Raw genomic sequence first — 20,294 nt, 5'->3', positions numbered from 1 at the left:
GTATCAAGGGCTAGTAAACACATATTTCTATTTCCATGTGCCTTACACATATTTTTTGTTTCCTGTACTTAATGCTGTTTTGCAATATTAATTAGACTGCTGATAGCTGAGAGGTTCTTATTATCAGAGCTACCCAATTCTTAGACATAGCAAATCTCAGCTTGATGAATGCCTTTCATAAAGCAAATGAACCAATCTCTAGGAATCTGTAGCCATAAGTACCTGTGTTAGCTTTCTTTCACTAACAAAAACCAGAAATAACATAGAAAATGTTTATTTTGTTTCATGCTTTAGAAGCTTCAGTCTATGATCAGTTGGTCCTCTCGCTTTGGTACTCATGACAGCACATCGTGGTGGGAGAGAGTGGGGAAATACAACTGCTCTCCCCTCATGGCAGGCAAGGGAAAGGTAGAGGAAAGGGCTGGAGTCACATCATTCTCTCCAAGGCACATTCCCAATGACATGAGAACCTCCCAGGAGGCCTCCTCTCTTAAAGTATTCACAACCTTTCAATGGCACCAAAGACTGAAGATTACGCACTTACTATACAGTGGATCCTTGACTTAGGAACTCAATTTGTTTGCAAGGGCTGATTGTAATTCAAGTTGGTCAATTGAATGCTTGTTCTCCTTAGCCGGCTAAGTCTCTCTTCTGGATACAGGCAAATCTCAGTGTCCATAAAGAGACACTGGCCCAGGACTTCTCAATTAGCCCCACACAGGAAAGGGTGCTGCAATGCTCCTTCCAGAACTCTTCAAGGGTTAGGTGTGTAACTGAGACCATCTGGAAGCACAATCGGCTGGCATTTGGGTTGTAACTCAAGACTTTGTTCACAAGTTAAAACCAAAATTCCAGCCATACCCCAAGCTGTTTGTATGTCAGGCCAGTCATGACTTGAGGGTCCACTTATAAACCTTCAGAGTACACTCAAGATCCAAACTATAGCAACCTCTTTGTCTAACACCAACATATCAAATATTTCTTTCAAGTGTTCTAAATCAACCTACATATCAAATAATGAGCTTCCCCCCTCCTATAATCCATAGCCAATTATTCAAACTAGCCAGCCCTAAGCTGTTTTTCCTTCCTTATATCGCTTTCCTGCAGAAATCCCAACACAGCCTCCAGCTGTGGCTTTCCCAGGCCAGTTTCTCCTCTGCTTCGTACCAACACCTGCTGTTTTCCATGTGGCCCTGTGGATGTGGTCTCACATGTTTCTTTCTAGAAATGTAAGTAAAACTTTCTTTCATTTGCAGTAACTTTTCCCTGTCATCATTCCATCTTCTCTGTAAATAAGAATCTTGAAGGCACAATAACTGGGGCATTATCTGCTGAACGAGTGAGTTTCCAATGTTTTTAGCAAAGGAGCAGTATAATCGATTACTTAGTCCAATTTTTCAAAGGGATTTCTGAGTTAAGATGATATAATTCTTATGTCTGTAACACAGACTTTCTACACTCCCTATTAAAACTCACCAATGACAGCATTAAGCTAAACCATGAGCAGTGACTGAGAAAGTGCTCCTGGACCCTGGTTTTTGAGGTAGGAGATCAGAGTGTGTCAAGTTGGCTGGACAAGTGGGTTTGAAATGTCAATCACTGAGATACAGGACCCAAATGCAAAAAAAGTTCCAAAGCCTTACACCCGGGACCAACCAGAAAGTCTGTCTTCAGTTCTTTTTTATCATTAATTAAGTTTATAGGTACAATTTAGACTTACATAATGATCGCATTCGTCATATGTAATATGTACCTGCGCATGATATATCTTGATACATATTTTCCCATTCCCATTCCCTCCCTTCTACTCCTTTCTCCTTCTTATTTATAGGCTTTGTTCCTATTTTATCTTTCTTTTTTCATTTTTTTCTTTTCCCATACTTCCTTTCTCTCTCCCCACTCCCTTGTGCCCCTTCCCATTTTCTTCCTATCTTGCAATATCTATTACACATTTTGGTCCTCATTTACACTTTTAGTTTCTCACACCAGAGAAATAATGCAATATTTACACATGTCCAGTTTATTTCACTCAAGAGTATGGTCTCTATGTGCAACCATTAGCTATTAATGTCTTAAATTTATCCTTCTTTATGGCTGAGTAATACTCCATTGTATTTTTAAAAAGCCCATTCTTTATCTAGTCATTGGTTGATGGGAATTTGGGCTGTTTCAAAGATTTAGCTTTTGCAAATCACTGCTATGAACATGATTGTGTGTGTATAAATATATTCAAGAGTATGGTCTCTATGTGCAACCATTAGCTATTAATGTCTTAAATTTATCCTTCTTTATGGCTGAGTAATACTCCATTGTATTTTTAAAAAGCCCATTCTTTATCTAGTCATTGGTTGATGGGAATTTGGGCTGTTTCAAAGATTTAGCTTTTGCAAATCACTGCTATGAACATGATTGTGTGTGTATAAATATATATATAAAAATATATATATCATTGTGGTATGATGCTTTTAATTCTTTTGGGAAGATATCAAGGAGGATAGCTGAGTCAAATGGAACTTGTAGTCCTAGTTTTTGAGAAATCTCCATGTTTCAATAGTGGCTGCACCAGTCTACACTCTAATTAATAGTGGAGAAGTGTTCCTTTTTTTTCACAGCCCTACCAGCAGTAGTTATTGGTTGATTTCTTGGTAATAGCCATTCTTTCTGGAAAGTGTTGTTTTTATTTGCGTCTCTTGAAAGACCAGTGATATTGAATATCTTTTCATATATTTATTAGCTATTTGTACTTCTTCATTTGAGAAGCGTATGTTCATTTCAGATGCCCATTTTTGGATTGGGTCTTTGAATTTGGGGGGGTGATTTTTTTCAGTTCTTTTTGTTGGGGCACTGGGGATCAAACTTGAACACTTGTGCTTGCAAGGCAGACTCTGGAACCTCTGAGCTAAATCCCTGGCCCTTTTTTCAGTTCTTTGTATATTCTAGAAATCGGTCTTTTGCCTGAGGAACAGCTGGCAGGAATTTTTCCCCATTCTGTTGGTTGTCTCTTCACTCTATTGGTGATTTATTTTGCTGTGCCAAAGGTTTTTAATAAGATGAGATTCCACTTGTTGACTCTTTGTAATATTTGCCTTGGAGCTGGGGTTTTGTTCATAAAGTCTTTGCCTACACCTATGTCTTCAAGAGTTCCACCTATTCTATCTTCCAACAGATTTAGTGTTTCCATTTTAGTATTTAAACCTTTCATCCATTTTGATTTTAGTTTAGTGCATGGTGAAAGATATGGGTCTAGTTTTAGTCTATGGTATGTGGAAAGCCAGTTTTTTCAGCACTATTTATTAAAGAGGCTATCTTTCTTCCCCTGAAAGTATTAGAGTCCTTTGTCAAAGATAAGGTGACTGAATGTGTTTAGTGGTGTTCCTGCATTTTCTATTCTATTCCATTGACCTAGGATCTGTTTTTGATGTTTTCATGGAAGTATCTCTGTAGTATAATTTCAAGTTAGGGATTCTGATGTCCCTGCCTTGCCTTTGTTGCCCAGAATTGCTTTTGCTATTTAGGTCTCTTCTGGTTCAAAATGAATTTTAGGAATATTTTCTCTAGTTCTGTGAGATATGCAATTAGTATTTTCATTGGGATTGCATTAAATCTGTATAACAATATTTGGAGTATGGACATTTTTACTACATTGTTTTTTTCTACCTATGACAAAGTATATTTTTCTGTTTTTTGATATCCTCTTTGATCTCCTTCTTTGGTGTACTACAGTTTTCAAAGTAAGGATTTTTACTTCATTTGTTAGATTGATTCCTAAGTATTTCACTTTTTTCAATGCTATTATGAAAGGCATGGTATTCCTAGTTTTCTTTCTATAAGTTTATTATTTTTTCATTGTTTATTGGTACTTTTTAGGTATACAGTACAGTGACATTCAACATTGGGATCTTGTACCTTTACATGATGTATCTTGGTTCTTATATTTTCCCCATTCCCCTGCCCTCCCTTCATCCCCTCTGCTCTTCCCTATTTACAAAGACTTTGTTTCCATTTTTCCCTTTTCTCAAATTTTTAATTTTCCCTTCTTTCCTTTCCCCTACCCTTCCCACACTTGCCTATTCTTTTAGACCTTTTCTTCCTATTTCACATTATCAATTTTACAATTTGAACTTTATTTACACTTTAGTTTTCCACACCAGAGATATTATTTGTATAAAGAAATCTTATTAATTTTTGAGGGTTCACTTTGTATTGCAGCTACAAGACTGAATCCAGAAGTCTTTTGGTGGAGTTTTGGGAGTCTTCTATGTACACTATCATGCCACCCATACAAATAATGATAGTTTAAATTTCTCCTTTCTTATCTTTATTTCTTTTCTTTCTCCCACCTAACTGACTTGGTTACTATTTTGAGAACTATATTGACTAGAAGTGATAATAGTTGACATCCTTTTTGTGTTCCTGATTTTTGACTGAAAGCTTTCAGATTTTGACCATTTAGTTTGAAGTTGGCTGTTGGTTTAGCTTTAAATAGACTGAGACAAAGACTGTCTATTCCCATTTTCTGTAGGGTTTTTATCATGAATGGGTAATGATGGTTGAGGTAATGATGTGGTTTTTGTTCTTGGCTCTGTTAATATGGTGTATTACATTTATTGATTTGGGTGTGATGAACCATCCCTGCATCCCTGGGATGAATCTTACCCTTGGTTGTGGTATATAGTTTTCTTGATGATTTGTTGCATTGTCTTTGCCAGTATCTTACTGAGGGTTTTAGTGTCTATGTTCATTAGGGAGATTGGTCTGTAGTTCTCTATTTTGATTGGATCCTTCTCTGGTTTTGGAATCAGGGTAATGCTTACTTCTAGGAATGACATTGGTAGCATTGCTTCCCTTTTCAATGTTATTTAAGAGTTTGAGGTATAGAGGCAATAGATCATCTCTAAATCTTCAATTCTTCTGGCATGAGATTTAGCAGGGTTTTGATAGGATGGCTTAGATCTTACTCTGTCTGGAGAGCTGGGGATATAAAAGACATCACCCATTCACTTCATGGGCCCTTTTGCTCCTATTTTTCCTCTCCTGATCTCTGAAAACTGGGCTTCTCTTTCTAACTTTAATTGGTTCTCACTCATCCTGCAGAGCATACTTCCTTTCTTACTTTTAAAAAATATAAAAACTTCATTGCCATTTTTGTATATTTTGTCCTATTTTTCTTTTAGGACACCAAAAATGTGGAAGAATCTTTGAAAAGATCCCATAGTACCCCATAAACCTGGTAATAATATGACTGCCAACACTAATTTCTTAAAAACATTTTCTTAATGTAGAACTAATGGTACTGCAATGATGAATATTATCTATTGAATGCGCACTTCGCATGTCAGAGCCAGAACATACTTACAAAAGCAAGCTACTGGAGGTTATGCTTATCCTCCCTGTTTCTCTTGGTCAGGTATTAACTAGGTCCCTTGTCTTCTTAGTTGGTCAAGGTCTACACCAATAAGAAAAATGTACTAAGCCTTCTCTGCTGTAATGTTTTCTTTCTGAACGCAAAACCTACATATTTTTTTCTCTCTATGCCATCTATAGAGAAAAGGCTAATGTCTTTTAAATCTCCTTCACCTTTCTTTTATTGACTGATTGATTGAATGAATCAGGGTCTCACTTTGTTGTTCACGCTGGCCCTGAATTCACAGTGTATTCCAGGCTTGTCTCAAACTCAAAGTGATCCTCCTGCCTCAGCCTCCCAAGTACTGGAATTAGAAGTGTGTGCCACCAAGCTTGGCTTCTCCTTCCCCTTTGATTTGAAAGGTATTGCTCTCTTCCTCTTACCTCTCTAAAATTGACTTAACCCTAGAGAAGGTCTAGGCATCCATAAAAAAGGAAGATTTCTTCTTTTCAGGAATCCTGTTTCCAGTTCTATAATATGAACCATACCTAAAGCAAGGGTATACAAGGTTTTATTCTTAGCAAGGTGGAAAGTTATTTCCATTCCTAACCATTGTCCTTTGTTCTATTAGTGTCATATGTGTGTTTCTGTGTGTATTCTAGCACTACGACACACTTTTATCATTTTAGCTTTATATCATCAGTTACCTTTTGAAGAGCTTTACACAATGAAACTAGCTTTTTTCAGTGAACTACTAGTATAAGTCAAACAAATTAGCATATATATTAAAATATTTTTGAAACAATGAGATAGGTAATTTGAATTTTTCTCTACTTCCGATTTAGCTCTTTTCTATTTTTCTCTTCATTTTATTTATCCACAGAGTCACCAATTCTGATATTTTTCATTCCTTTGAGTCCAAATTTCATTCTGACATCTGGCATTAATAACCTCCTTTAATATTTCTTGAATGTAAGATTGTTGGCCAGAAAATATCTCAGATTTGTTTTTCTAAAGTCTTTACTTTACCATTTTCCAAAGACATTTATTTCTAGGTTTAGAATGCTAATTCTTTTCTTCTAATTTATTAAATATGCCACTCTTTTATTTTTTGGCCTGTGAACTTCTGACTTTCTTATCCTGTTCTTTTCTACCTATACCCTTTTTATAAACCTAAATGCCTATAAGATTTTTTCTGTTACTAGTTTTTCAGCACTTTGTTTTTTATGCACATTGTTTAAATGTTATTTCATTATGAATGAATGTTGTAATATTTGAAAGCAACATGTACAAAGTTGTATGTTACAAACTCTAGAGAAGTTATTGAAACTAAAAGACTATACCTAATAAACCAGTAAGAGAGATAAAAGTAATCATAAAAATTAAATCAGTCCCAATGCAGAAAAAGAGGGAAAAAAGGTAACAAATGGAAAACCAAAAAAACAACATGGTAGATATAAAGAGCAACTAAATTGATGCTTATGGTGAATATGAATGTTCTAAATGTGATGAATGGAGGAGGAATCTCATTCCTGAACCACCTGAATAAGCTAGTGGAAAGTAAAGAGGCACAGTTGTTTTTCACCTGGGTGGGGATGGACTGAGGACTAAAAGAGGCCATCAGTGACTAACAGACAGAAAGCAGGAGTTTTTAATAGAAGATTGGAAGGAGAGGGGTCTGGCACATCTGGCACATATGGGAGTTGGTGCAAGCGTGTGTGGTTGGGGGAAGGGAAGATGTGGGGCTCTACTGTACTTTGTGGTCTTTCCTGTAAAATCCCATCCTGTGTTTGATGGCTCTGAGACAGCACAGCCTGCCTCTGATCTGGGACAGCGGTGTATCTTGCCAAGGGCTGCAGCTGTTTTGTTTTTTTTTTATATATCTGTTAAACTGTAGTTTGGAATGAAAACACCATATTTATTAACCATTTCCTGACAAGATCAAGCCTCAAACACGAGTAACATTGCAGAGATTAAGATAAAACTTTACTGAAAACGCAGTGGGAAAATTTTAGATAACTGTATATGGAAATGTGCTTAAGAATTTATATCTCTGTATGATACGGAGGTATGGATTTTAAGTGTAAAGACTAGTCATCATACAGAGCCATTTATTTCATAAATATGGTTTAAGCTTTACTCTGAGAGAAATTTACAAATATTGGTGAATAGGAAATCTGAAAATTTGGAAGGAATGAGGTTATGTTATTCTGCTATGATCTCAACATCATATTTTATTAAGGTTAGGGTGATGATTATTTTTATAATTTTAGGTTTTGCCTACAGCTAAGCAAGAGAAAAAAATAACTCAACTATTCCATTGTTATGGCATCTGCCATATATGTTGAATTCCCAAGATCGAGGTCTACAGAAACTGGCTTCTAAAAGTGGAATTTGTTGGACTAGCAAGCATTGCTGCGTCAGCTGTTTGGCAATAGTGTGTGATAGTCAAAGAGTTTCCCAGGAACACTTTTTTAATGTATTGTTTTTGGTAGCAAAGCAGATTTTTATGTGCAGTGAAACAGTATAGTTTCACAAGATGAAATGAATTGTAATTGATTTTATGTTCTAGAAGGTGTCAAATGATGTTCTAGCAACCTGAGATTAAGAATGTAAGCTAAAACTATTAAAAGTCTTTGCTTACAAAGGCATTGCTTACTTAGCCATTAGTTAGACATTGCTTACTTCATTTTCATTTTTTCCGACCACCACAAAATTTAACTTCTTAATAGTTTCCAATATGAATGTAATTAAAATTGTAGATATTCTTTTCTAAAAATTTAAATGTTTCTTATATGTTTTAGAATCCTACTATTATCCTAACCCCAATTTCAGAGAAATAAGATTACAATTCATGAGTTATTCATAACTTTCAATGTTATTTTGCTTTAATTAAGAGCTGTTATATTTACTTCCTCCATAGTATGAATACATTTAATACTCTCTACCATTCACCATCCAACTTCCTGCCATCACAGAAATCAGCAACTTCTTTAAGCCAATATACCATTGTCAGAGGCAAGAATCCTTGCTATTTTTAAAATGGGTTAAATAATTTTTTGACATGTACATTTTGTAAGTGGGACAATGTTAAGTGGTTTTTAATTTTTAAAAATCCCTTTATTCATGCTTGTGGTAATTAAAGCAAGATAATAATGAATTAATCAATGTAAAGTTTTGGGTTGAAATCAACCTCTATACAAATACGTGTGTTCAACTCCAAGTGAACAATGTTTTTCAGCAACAAATCACATCCTTACAAACCGATTTTCTGCATTTTTAGGTATGGATTTGAACAGTAATTCTTGGAAGTTTTATTACAAACTATTTTACAGGAAATACTTGGCTTCTTACTGAGCAAGGCTTCAAGTATATATATGTGCATAATATTTATATAATGTGTATAATAGTTATAGAACATAGATGTATGTAATATTTATTTTTCCTTCTTAAGAGAAAAATCTTTAAAAATTATGTATATCACAACCTTGATTAAAAAAACAAATAATTGAATAATTAGTATTGATAGTTGATTAATCACCTTTATAGTTAAGTCCCCAGAGAAGTAAATTAAATCTGTCCTTTTTCAATATTTCTGCAGTATTTTCTTTCTATGAGAATTCTTTACATTCAGTATAAAATTATGACAGTGAAAGAAAATAAATTTAAATTGTTAAAATGCTTTCACTATCTATAAACATTTGAAATGCAACTTTCAATCTCTAAATTAAAGCTAACTGGAAGTAAATATAGTAATGTAAATGTTCTCAGATCATAAAACTCATATCAGCTTATTTTCACTCAAATTATAAATATTGGTGCAGTTGTAATATTTGTTGTTGTTATTCGTAAAGTGATATGAAAATAAACAAATTAATTTTTACTTGGTTTCTGTGCTTTTTCATCTTTCTTTTTGGGAATTTACCATGCTTCTGAAAAATTTGTCACTGCACACAGTGGGGTTGTTATTTGGTAAGTGCAAAGCCAGCAAATAACCCAGAGAGGAAAGAATGAAGAAAGCTTTCTTTTTGTACCCAAAACAGGGTCTCTGTGAACAAATCGGGTGTTTATTGTGGAAATTCACTTTTATGTCTTAGATCTAAACTGACCCCCCAAAGCTTATATGATTAGAGGGAAGGTGATTGGTTGAATCAGCAGGTGGGGCTTGGGGAAAAACACCTGGAAGAGTATATTCTTGTTCTCAGCAAAGTCTCTCTTTCTCTTTCTCATTTTCAGCTGCAATGGATTTTACAGCTTTTCTTCTGCCAGATCCTTCAACCATGCCACTTCTACCTTAGAGACAACCAGTCATGTACTGAATCTTCTAAAGTTGTAAGCCCAATAAATCTCTCTTCAAGTTGAGGGTGTTGGATATTTTATCCCAGCAATGGAAAGCTATTGATAAACACATATCCTCACACCAAGGGGGGACACTCCATTGCAGATAGAGGTGGGCGCGTTCCTGAGCATGATGTGTGAGATCATACTTTTGCACACACTGCTTGTTTAAAGACAGGGATGCCTCTGTGGCACAGAACTTCGCATTATAATGAGATTGTTAAGAGCAAAGTTTAAGTCATGTAAAAGAAAAGTTTAGCCAATAATTTGGTTCTGGCGGTTTTCTCTGGAAGCTTTTATTTGAAACAAAGAAACTACTGGAGTTGATTTTGCTGTCCCCCCCTCCTTCTTCTCTCCGTACATAGGCTCTTAACCGTCTTTGCCATGCATCTAACAAAGTCGATCACGAAGGATAATGACCATTCTAGGTTATTACATTTTAGTATTGTGGAGTAGTATTTCACTGTATAGCTATACAGAATTTGTTTATTTTCTTGTTCATGGACATTTTGCTTGTCTATAGTTTTTAATTACCATGAGTAAATCTGCTATTAATGTTCCCATAGAAGATATTTGGTTAAAATTATTTTATATAGTGAATAAAATAGTAATATTGGAATTGAGGTAATTTTGTTTAAATTGTTTTAATGGCCGAACAGATTTCCAAATGCCGTTACTGTTTTACAATACCATCAACTACGACTGAAGTGCCAATTTCTCCATTGTGCTGATAATGTCACAAAAATAACTATCCTGGTAGTTATGTAGTAATGCCTCTTATTAGTTTAATATGCATTTCCATGATGATCTGTGATGCTGAACATTTTTTTGCATGGCTTTTTACCAATTATATATATCAACTTTAATGAAACATCTGTTCAAATTCTTTGTCCTTATTGGGTTACTTGTTTGTTTTGTTTTTTTGTTGTTGTTTTGTTTTTGTTTTTGTTTTTTTTGAACAGGGTCTCACTATGTAGTTGAGACTGACCTGGAACTCATTATGTAGGCCAGGCTGGTCTTGAACTCACAGCGATCCTCCTGCCTCAGCCTTCCGAATGCTGGGATTACATGCGCTACCATGCCCAGCTGGTTACTTTTATTCTCATTGCTGAATTATAAGACTTCAGCAGATATATGTATTATAAATATTTTCTCATACTTTTGAATGTTTTTCACTTTTAATACTCTTTTTAGAAAGCGTATATCTTTGTGCTCCGTAAACGCTGAACTTTTTTCTTATGGCTATTGCTTTTTTTTATGCGGTATGAGATATTATCTAATCAAAAGTCAGAAAGCATTTATTTTTGTACTTCTTCTTAAACTCCTAGTTTTAGCTTTTATATTTTGCCCTGTAATCAGTCTCAGTCATTTTTGTGGGTGATGTTAGGATAGATAGTGTTGAGGCTAACATTTTTTCATAGAATGATCAGTTATTGTACCATTCGCTACAAACAAAATAAAACAAAGTACAGGAAAACTAAGCAAAACAAGTCACCCTTTCTCCATTGTTGTTACCTCTGCAACATGGTGAAAATCAATTGACTTTCTCTATATAGAGCTATATGCGGATTCTCCACCCTGTTTCTTTGTGTTATTCACCTCTCCTTATGCCCGTGCCACACTGCCTTGATGACCTTGTAGCTTTCTAGTACCAAAAACATCAGAAGATGTAAGTATTCCAACTTCCTTTTTTAGTTTGCAAGCTTCCCTTGACTCACCTAAACTTTGTTTATATTCATGTAAACTTTGAAATCATCTTGGAAATTTCAACCTATATTCAACTAGAGTGTTAAATGGAATTTGCATCTTGATAATTTGGACAGTGCTAGCATTTTCCAATTCATCAACATGAAATATTCTCCATTTATTTAAATATCTTAAAATTTCATTCAGAAATACATTTATATGTTACTTAATGAGAGGGACACATTCTGAAAAATATGTCATTATGTAATTTCATTGCTGTGTGGATACTACATTGTACTTAAAATAAGATGGTTATAATACCACTAGATCATATAATCTTATGAGATCACTGTCTTATATACTATTCAATGAGGACTAAAATGCTGTTTCCAATATATGATTGTTTTCTGCCATTTGAGTACAGAGATATTTTATATTTTTACTTATTTTCTTCTTTAATATTTTATTTTTAATATAATTTTGTATTATATTACTTAAATTTAATTTCTAATTTTTACCTACAGATAAAAATACAGTTGCTCTTTGTCTTTTGTCCCTGTGTGCTGTAATTTTTGCAAAATGTACATATTTACAGTAGCAAAATTTTTTGGTAAATTCTTTAATATTTTAATATAAACACTGCTCCTTGTGAACAAACATGGTTTCATCCTCTCTTTTTCATCATATTATTATACTCAGTAGGATTCCTATAAAATATTAAAAGACTGATGTTAGATATTATTATCATTTTCCTAATGTTAGGCAAGAAAAACACAGCATTTTACCAATGATTTGGAAATCAGTATACATATTTTTCAGATACATTTGATCAGATTAATAATATCATCTTTGTTCAAACATACCTACTTTGCTCAGAATTTTTCCTGAATGAATGTTGATTTTTAGCAAATGCTTTTTGAGAGGATCATATGGTGTTTCTGTTTTATTCTATCAAAGGTGTTGTTATGGCTTATATCTAAATGACCTTCCTAAGCCTCATGTGATCTTAGTTGGGGATTTGGGGAGTGACTGGATTATTGTCTGTGTGGTACGGGATTGGTTCCCTGATTGATTTAGCATAGTCAAATGGGTGGATGTGAGTGGTGCATTTACTGGAAAGAAGTTCCCCTGGATGTGGGAAGCACCGCCTAGTAGTTTGCAGCCTAGATTGAATAAAAAGGAAAAGAAGGAAGATGCACTGCCTTTCCGCCTGCCATGCTCTGACTGTTTCTTCTATACTAGGCCTCTCTGCCTTAGAGCCAGCTGACTGTGGACTGAAACTTCTACAAACTGTGAGCTAGAATAAACCTCTCCTCCTGTAACTTATGGTATGTGTGGTAATTTGTCTGAGCAATAGAAAGTAACTGAGACAGGTGCTGAGTTACACTGACCATTTGCTAATGGTCCATCAATATGTCATTTCTGGGAAACTACCTGGGCATGATGCAACACCCATTTTATATCTTGCTAGATCTTATTTACTAATGTTTGTTGCTGGTAATTGAATCTCTGTTTATGTAGGTTCTTTTTCTTTTTCTTTTTCTTTATAACGTCCTTGTTAGGTTTTGGTATCAGAGTTTTTCAGGCACCATAAAACCAACTGAGATATGAAAGTGAACATTAAATATTGAAGTGCTTTAGGTAGAGCAATGTATTTGTTCTGATCCATTTTGATTTTGTGCTTTGACGGTTACATGTATTGGAAAATAACTTTCAGGGGTTTGTTAAGCAAATTTTTGTGTTGTGCAACATAATGCCAATGCCTCTTTATGTGGTGTGGAGTTACAGAAGACCCATCTTCTTCTCAATTAAGAATTTACATGTTTTATAAAAATAAAAATATATTTGAGGGACTTAGGTTGTAGCTCAGTGGTAGAACACTTGCCTAGCACGTGAAAAGCCTTGGCTTACATGCTCAGTATTGCAGTTAAACAAATCAAAACTGTTGACATGCCTGAGAAATGGTGACTTGACTAAATGTATGGTGTGAACTACTTTATAAGGCAATCATTAATAAGTAATCTTTCTGAAAAGAAGACTGGACGATATGAGAAACCAGTGACGGGATTTAGTGATGTGAACAGTTGGTGGGCAAATCCATGAACTCTACTCTCATGGACCCAGTATCCACCGAGTGTGCTTTCCCTCCCATCACCTGCCCTGTCACAAAGGTCAGGAGCTAGCATTTTAAGGCCTCTGAAACGTACATTTCTACAGTCCAGGTATATCTATATCTTTCATGATACAAGACAGAGGTTGATACATTCTGGATACTGGTAATAAGAGAATAGATACAGCAAGTACAAAATTTAAAAAAACACATATACATAGCAGAAATGAAGGCATGATAAAAGAAAGACAATTTGAATTATTAAAAAGGGCATAGTATAATTTGATTCTATATTGTTTAATGATGGCAAATGTCTAACTCTTCTTTACCATATTATGTAGGAAATGTTTGTGGATCATAAGGACCAGAAGTGAAAATTTAAAGCCTACAAAAATAACAAAAAACAAATGATTTTGTTATTCAATCATTTTGTTCTCTCATTTGTGTGACAGACAATATTTGGATACCTGCTGTTCTAGTCCCTTTACTGGTATATTAAAAAATATGCTCACATACATGCAGATGCATGCAAACATGCACACACACATACAGACACCCGCACACATATGCACACACAGTGCAAACACGTTGCTGAAAACAAAAGCAAAACTCTGTTTTGTGTTCTTGTCAAGGAAGCTCTTGAGAAAAGTCATGACGTATCACCTTACACATTTAGGATCTAAGAATGAGTTTTATAAGAACTGAAGATGGAAAGATCAGATCAGAAAGGCTGTAGAGGGGAAGTTTATGTTCACACCTTTGATATTTCGATCATTACACTGACATTAAAGTTTTTCCTTGACTATTTACCAGCTGCTCCTCAGACAAAGGACTACTATCTAGAATATATAAAGAACTCTAAACAATCAGCGCCCCTCAAATATAAAGACCTGATTCAAAAATGGGCATCTGAAATGAACAGACATTTCTCAGACAAAGAAGTAAAAGCAGCAAGTAAATATATGAAAAAATGTTCGTTCAAGAGATGCAGATGAAAACAACACTGAGATTCCAACTTTTTAATATAGTTTTATTTGATTAAATAAAACTTACAATATACTGTATATAATTCATACTCTTTGACATCATATAATCTTTAAAAATCATGATAAAAATCATTGAAATATTTGTTTGCAGCATCACGTTAGCTATTAGAGTGGAAATCTTGCAATATAAAATAAAATCTCCAAGTTTAAAAATGTATCTTTCATTAGCAATTCAAAACATGTATATAAAATATAGGATAGAACCTTGTTGTTTGAATGATGGAAAACTTATAACAGTTTTCAGTACAGTCTTTCACAATTTTCTCCTTATTAATTGACTTTTTAATTTCTATTCACATTTATTTTGAAAGCGTTTCCATGAATCAGATTGAGAAAGGTGATTGTAATTTTAGAAAAGGGTGCTACTACTTCCTGTCAGAAGTCACTGCCTACAAAAAAATCACCTCAAAACACTATTTTTTAAAAAGAGCATAATACAGTTTATTGTCAGTTGTAAATTACAATTTATACATTTTTTATATCAGTGTATTTATAATAAATTCACTATGTACCCACATATATGCATAATTGTACTGGAACACTGCTTTATTAAATATCTAACATAAATCTGGGTCAAGCCCTTAGTGTTATTTGATTATCTGCAGCCCTCCTTGTCACTCAGAGATAAATCTTAATTACTCTAAGCCAGTAATGGGTGTTTCAGTCTCTTTCCTGGTCAAAACACTGTTAATGTAAGGACATTGATCTCTATCTCTCTTTTGCAGGTTCGGTCTAGTTTTTACCCTCATTCTCCTTGCTGCCTGTAAATCTCTTTTAGTTCTTAAAATTTCTTTATCTGTAAGAAAAATAAAAGTGTTCTTTAACAAAGCTTCTCTTGAGCATGCCTTTCTTACTGTCTCCTTATAATTTTGCCCACTTACCACCCAAAGTTCTTAAAGAATGCCATTGACTGCTTTCACCTGCCTCATTCCTTTAACAATTGTGTGGATTTTGTTCCAGTCATTCTTTTGAAACTCATCTCATGAATGCAATGATCTATTTTTATTTATGGCTTTTAAAATTATGAGTAAAAAATTATATTTATGCTATCGATGGTTAAATAAGACATAGATGATCAATAAATGAATAAACCTGCAATCAGATTTAAAGTGTGTTCCCACCCACAGAATCTTTCTGTATGCTACCATAGGCTGGCTTGGAACATATCACGATTCACAATGCCCTTGCAACATCCAAACACCAGAGAATGAAAATGTCTCATTCTTTCCAGCTACTTCAATAGTAGGAGGAAAAATCCCAGCCATTAAACTCAGAGTGTAGAGTTATTTCTGAGTAAATTGCTGTAGCCAGAGTCACACCTCTAAGCTTCGGGTGAGGGCAGAGTCCTACTTAGAACCACATGGATGACCAGGATGACTGTAAGGCATGAGACCGTAGGTCACTATAAAAGAAATAGGTACAGTGGGAGAAATTTTTGTCTCATGTTCCTTCTAAAAACCAAAACAATCACTTTCCCTTAGCTTCACCTCAATGTCCTTCCAGAATTTACAACACTGACCAACTTTAACTCCTTGGAATAAATTTCTATTGGTTTCTAAGACAAGATTTGTTTTGATTTCATTATCACTTTTATTTCTCCTTTTTTGAAGAGTATTTATCTTTGTACATCTTATATTTTCTCTGTCTCTCTGATGTTAGACCTGTGATTTGATGTCTTTCATAAAACTAATGTCAGATAATAATTGGGTATGATTATTTCAAGTATTTCCTCTGCTTCACCCCGTCTTTCTGGTATTCTCATATTCTAATTTGCATATATTCCTAATACTGGATGTATGTCCAACATTTGGAAAACAAAAAAGACATATCAAAAGGCAAGAGAGATGAAACCTGAAGGACCCCAATTATCAATATTTTATGCTTTTTAAACCTATTATTATTTTTCTTTTGGATACAAAATGTGTGCAAGGTAGAGCAGTCATCTCATAGTGGACTAAGCAACTGGAGACTGTTCCTTACCCACAGGGAAGTGGACTGCAAGAAGGCCTGACTCAGGCAAAGCATTTTTTTTCTTTCATATTTACCTTTCAGTACTGTTTGAGCACAAGTATGAATTCAAAGAATTTTCAATTTCTTCACTATCTTATTTGTTTCCTGAGAAAAATAATTTTGTTCTGAAACAACATTAGGGTGAATGTTACTTTTGTCTTTAACATAAATTGCATTACTTGAGGGCAAAATGAAATAAAATGGAAAAGAATGAAAATGTAGACAGAGAAAGGAATTCATTACCATAAATTCCAGTCTCATAGAGAATTGATGTTACAAAATTTGAGCAAAAGGAGGGAAATTACTTTTTTTTCAGGTATTAGATTTTCTGTTGGACAAATAGGCGATACTTGTCAATGCGAAGACAGCATTGACTTTAAGAGCTTCATGCTCATGTACAGATCTTGGCTCTGATAAGTAGGGCATTTATTGCTTCTTGTTTCTTAATGCCTTCATGCTCCATTTTTCTGATTATTAAGTAAGGAGATAATAATAACACACCTTAGAGTGCCACTGAAAGTTAGTGTTTGTTAACAAAGAGGAGGGAATTTTTTTCTCCATCATCCATTTCCCCATCTCTTTTCTAGTATGATTAACTTTTGCATGTCTTGTTTAAAAGCATAAATATAAATTTTAGGAAATAATTCTGATGCTGTCCCAAAGCAAATGAAATGCAACTCATGGAGAAATCTAACCACACAAGATTTATTAAAACTCTTTCCATCATAAAAAGAACCTAGCAAGTCCTACCTTTATTAACTGAATAATAGAAAAAATATACAGAGGTAATAAACTTCTACAACTCCAAGTAAGAATGCCAAAGTTCCTTATAGGGGAAATTCTTAACTTGCAAGGTGACATTCCTATAAGTGGTACTATATTGAGAAAATGTTGATGAAATCTGTCATGCTTCAGTTGGTTAATTATATCTTATACCGGTTCAAAGGAAGCAGTAACATTTTTTTGTTAACAGATTATTATTGTACTTGAATATTATATTTCAGGTTTTCCATGGAAGATAATTAAAATTCAGAGTGATTTGATGACCTCTTTAATGCTTCAGGAGTGAAGAAAAGTAAATGTCTTAATTTTTTGGTGCAGTGTTCTGGCACACAAAAAGCAACATGGTGCATCAGAGAAGCATTGTTTTGGAGCCAGACTAGTGAAAAAATTGTAATTTTGTCATATGCTAGGCACAAGCAGGACACAAATTAGTATCCTTAAATTTCAATTTCCTCATATTTAAAATAGTAAAAAAAAATACCTATCTTTTGACTTAACAAAGGTTGAAAAGTGTTCTCACTCAATGTATGACATATAGAAAATGTTTAATAAAATTCAAAAGAAATTGCATATTAAATCAAATTAAATATGTCTCTGGTTGGCTGGAAGGAAGATTCATTATTTTAATCAAGGATTTGCCTTTAAATGATGGTATCTATTCAAACTGCTTTAAAAAATGAAATTTAATTAAAAGATACTAGGATGTTATCTGGAATATGATGCTTCCACTAGGACAGGATTGATATTTCATTAATTGCTATATTCCAGATGCCAATCATTGTGTTTGCCTTGTAAATAGTGCTCAATAATTACTATTGATTACACTATTGGAATGCTATAGCAATGTTTCTCAAGGTGTTTTCACTGTCTTCCTAAGGATCCTTTATAGAAGCTTTTCCCTATCCATCTTTCTTCCAATTAAATCAAATATCAATAAATGAAATTTTTTTCAGGTAAGGTTAAGCTCTGGAGGGGCGAAAACAATTGCGAAATCCAAGGTTTTTTTGGCAAAAACAAATTATTATATCAAAGAACCAAAAAACAAATTTCTGAAGATAATAATCATTATCATTCCACATAATATTGGTCCATTAAGAATGCACGTACTGGATCAGGGATTTAGCTGAGTGGTTTTGCCTGCCTCGCAAATACAAGGTCCTGAGTTCGATCCCCAGTACCAAAAACAAAGCAAAACAAAACAAAAATTAAAAGCAAAACAAAAACAAAAGAATGCACAGACTATAAGGATTAGAAAGAGAATGAAAGCAGATCTAAAGAGATGGATTAAAAGTACTTCCTTCTTTACCTCCATTTCTCTCCTTGGACCTTTATTTCTACTTTCTCCAAAAAAAAACCCACTTTTATCTCTCTGAACACAAGCTTCTTATTTTATACTAACTCTTTGATACCTAGCAGAGCTTTATTTATTTATTTATGTATTTTGGTACTGGGGATTGTACTCAGGACCTTGTGTTTGCAAGGCAAGTGAGGTTCTACTTAGCTAAATCCCCAGCCCCCTAGCAGAGCTTTGTATCATAGTATAGTCCACATTTTTAGAAGACAGATTAACATCTCTCAGTTCCATTTCCAAAGTTCTAGGAAACAGTACTAGCTTAGTTTTTGACTGGTGTGTTTTTTCCAATTTAATCAATTGTGCATCCAAATGGAGCTATTTATGGTCTCAGCTCAAACCACAGGGGAGAGCACAGACTCTAAGAAGTAGGTTTGAGTAGGTTCTTTAGGAGGTGAATTTTGGAGGATGGGAAAGAATGGTGTCACTTCCACAAAGTAGTGAAGGATTGTGATAGTGGCTGAACTCAGGATGTGGGAAGATACTGTATGAAGTTTTAATTTACTTTTTAGGATATGGATATTCACTTTGGCGTTTTAAGCCCAAGAAGGTGAAAGCAGGATTGTAGTAAAATAAAATAAATCTAGGCATGACTTAAAAAATAAATGGAGAAAGGAGATTATGAATAAATATAAACAACTAAGGAGGCTATTATATTACTGTACAAAGTATAGTTTCAGTAGGAAGATCAAAGATACATGTGGCTATATTAGAAGTAGATCAAGCTTTTTTTTGTCAGATTATCCTTTCACTAACTTTAAGGATTTAGTTTACTGATCTGTAAAGTGAAGACGATAATACCTACCATTCAGGGTTACTTTTGAGAAGATTAATCACAATGGAGGAAGATTACCTATGGGGTGTATGTCATTCATTTTCAGTCTTTATCACTATGTTTGCCTCTAAAAAATGTCTCTTTCCTTAGCATAGGATTTCATCTGGTCATATAAGGTATCTCTATATCAGTAGCATGGAGAAGTTCTTTATTGATTTTGATACTAAGTGACAAATCTTTCTGAGGTGTCTTTCACCTGAGATTCATTGCATACTGTTCTTGATATGTGTAGTAGTGTCCTCTGCTAGCCCTGCTTTTTCAGATGACAATCACCATGATTCCTATCATAAATCAGGAAAGACTGAGCCACTTGGCTTCACCGATGTCTCTGAAACTCAAATGAATATAACTGGGAAGGGTTAAGAGACCTCAGAATGGATAGTCATAAAGATTTAGATCCTTTTGTATTACAGGCAGAGTCATCACTTCGAGGACTATTCTTAAGGCTGAAAAAGATGTCACTCCATCTCTAAAAGACTTGAAACAATGCTTACTTCCTGGAAACCACTTCTTTCTTTTTGACTCTCCAGACTTATAATCACATTATAGTATTAAACCTGTCATGCTTCAGTGTTGCAACAACTTTACCGGCTACCAAAATGATTCATAGATTTATAAGTGCAATAGGAGCAGCTTCATAGCAAGTAACACCAGTTCCCGAGGAAATATAACATGGTCTTGATAAAGAGACCCCTTATACATGAGATGTCCCATTGTAGTAGAAACCATGTAAAGCAGTAGTCTTTCATTACAAGTAGAGTTATAATATTATTTTGATGCATGATTGGCTC

The sequence above is a fragment of the Fukomys damarensis genome, unplaced genomic scaffold, assembly GCF_012274545.1.
Source record: "Fukomys damarensis isolate Sample0158 unplaced genomic scaffold, DMR_v1.0_HiC HiC_scaffold_38, whole genome shotgun sequence".
In the NCBI taxonomy this organism is placed as follows: domain Eukaryota; kingdom Metazoa; phylum Chordata; class Mammalia; order Rodentia; family Bathyergidae; genus Fukomys; species Fukomys damarensis.
The sequence above is the reverse complement of the archived record's forward strand: the minus strand, read 5'-3'. Positions refer to the sequence as shown.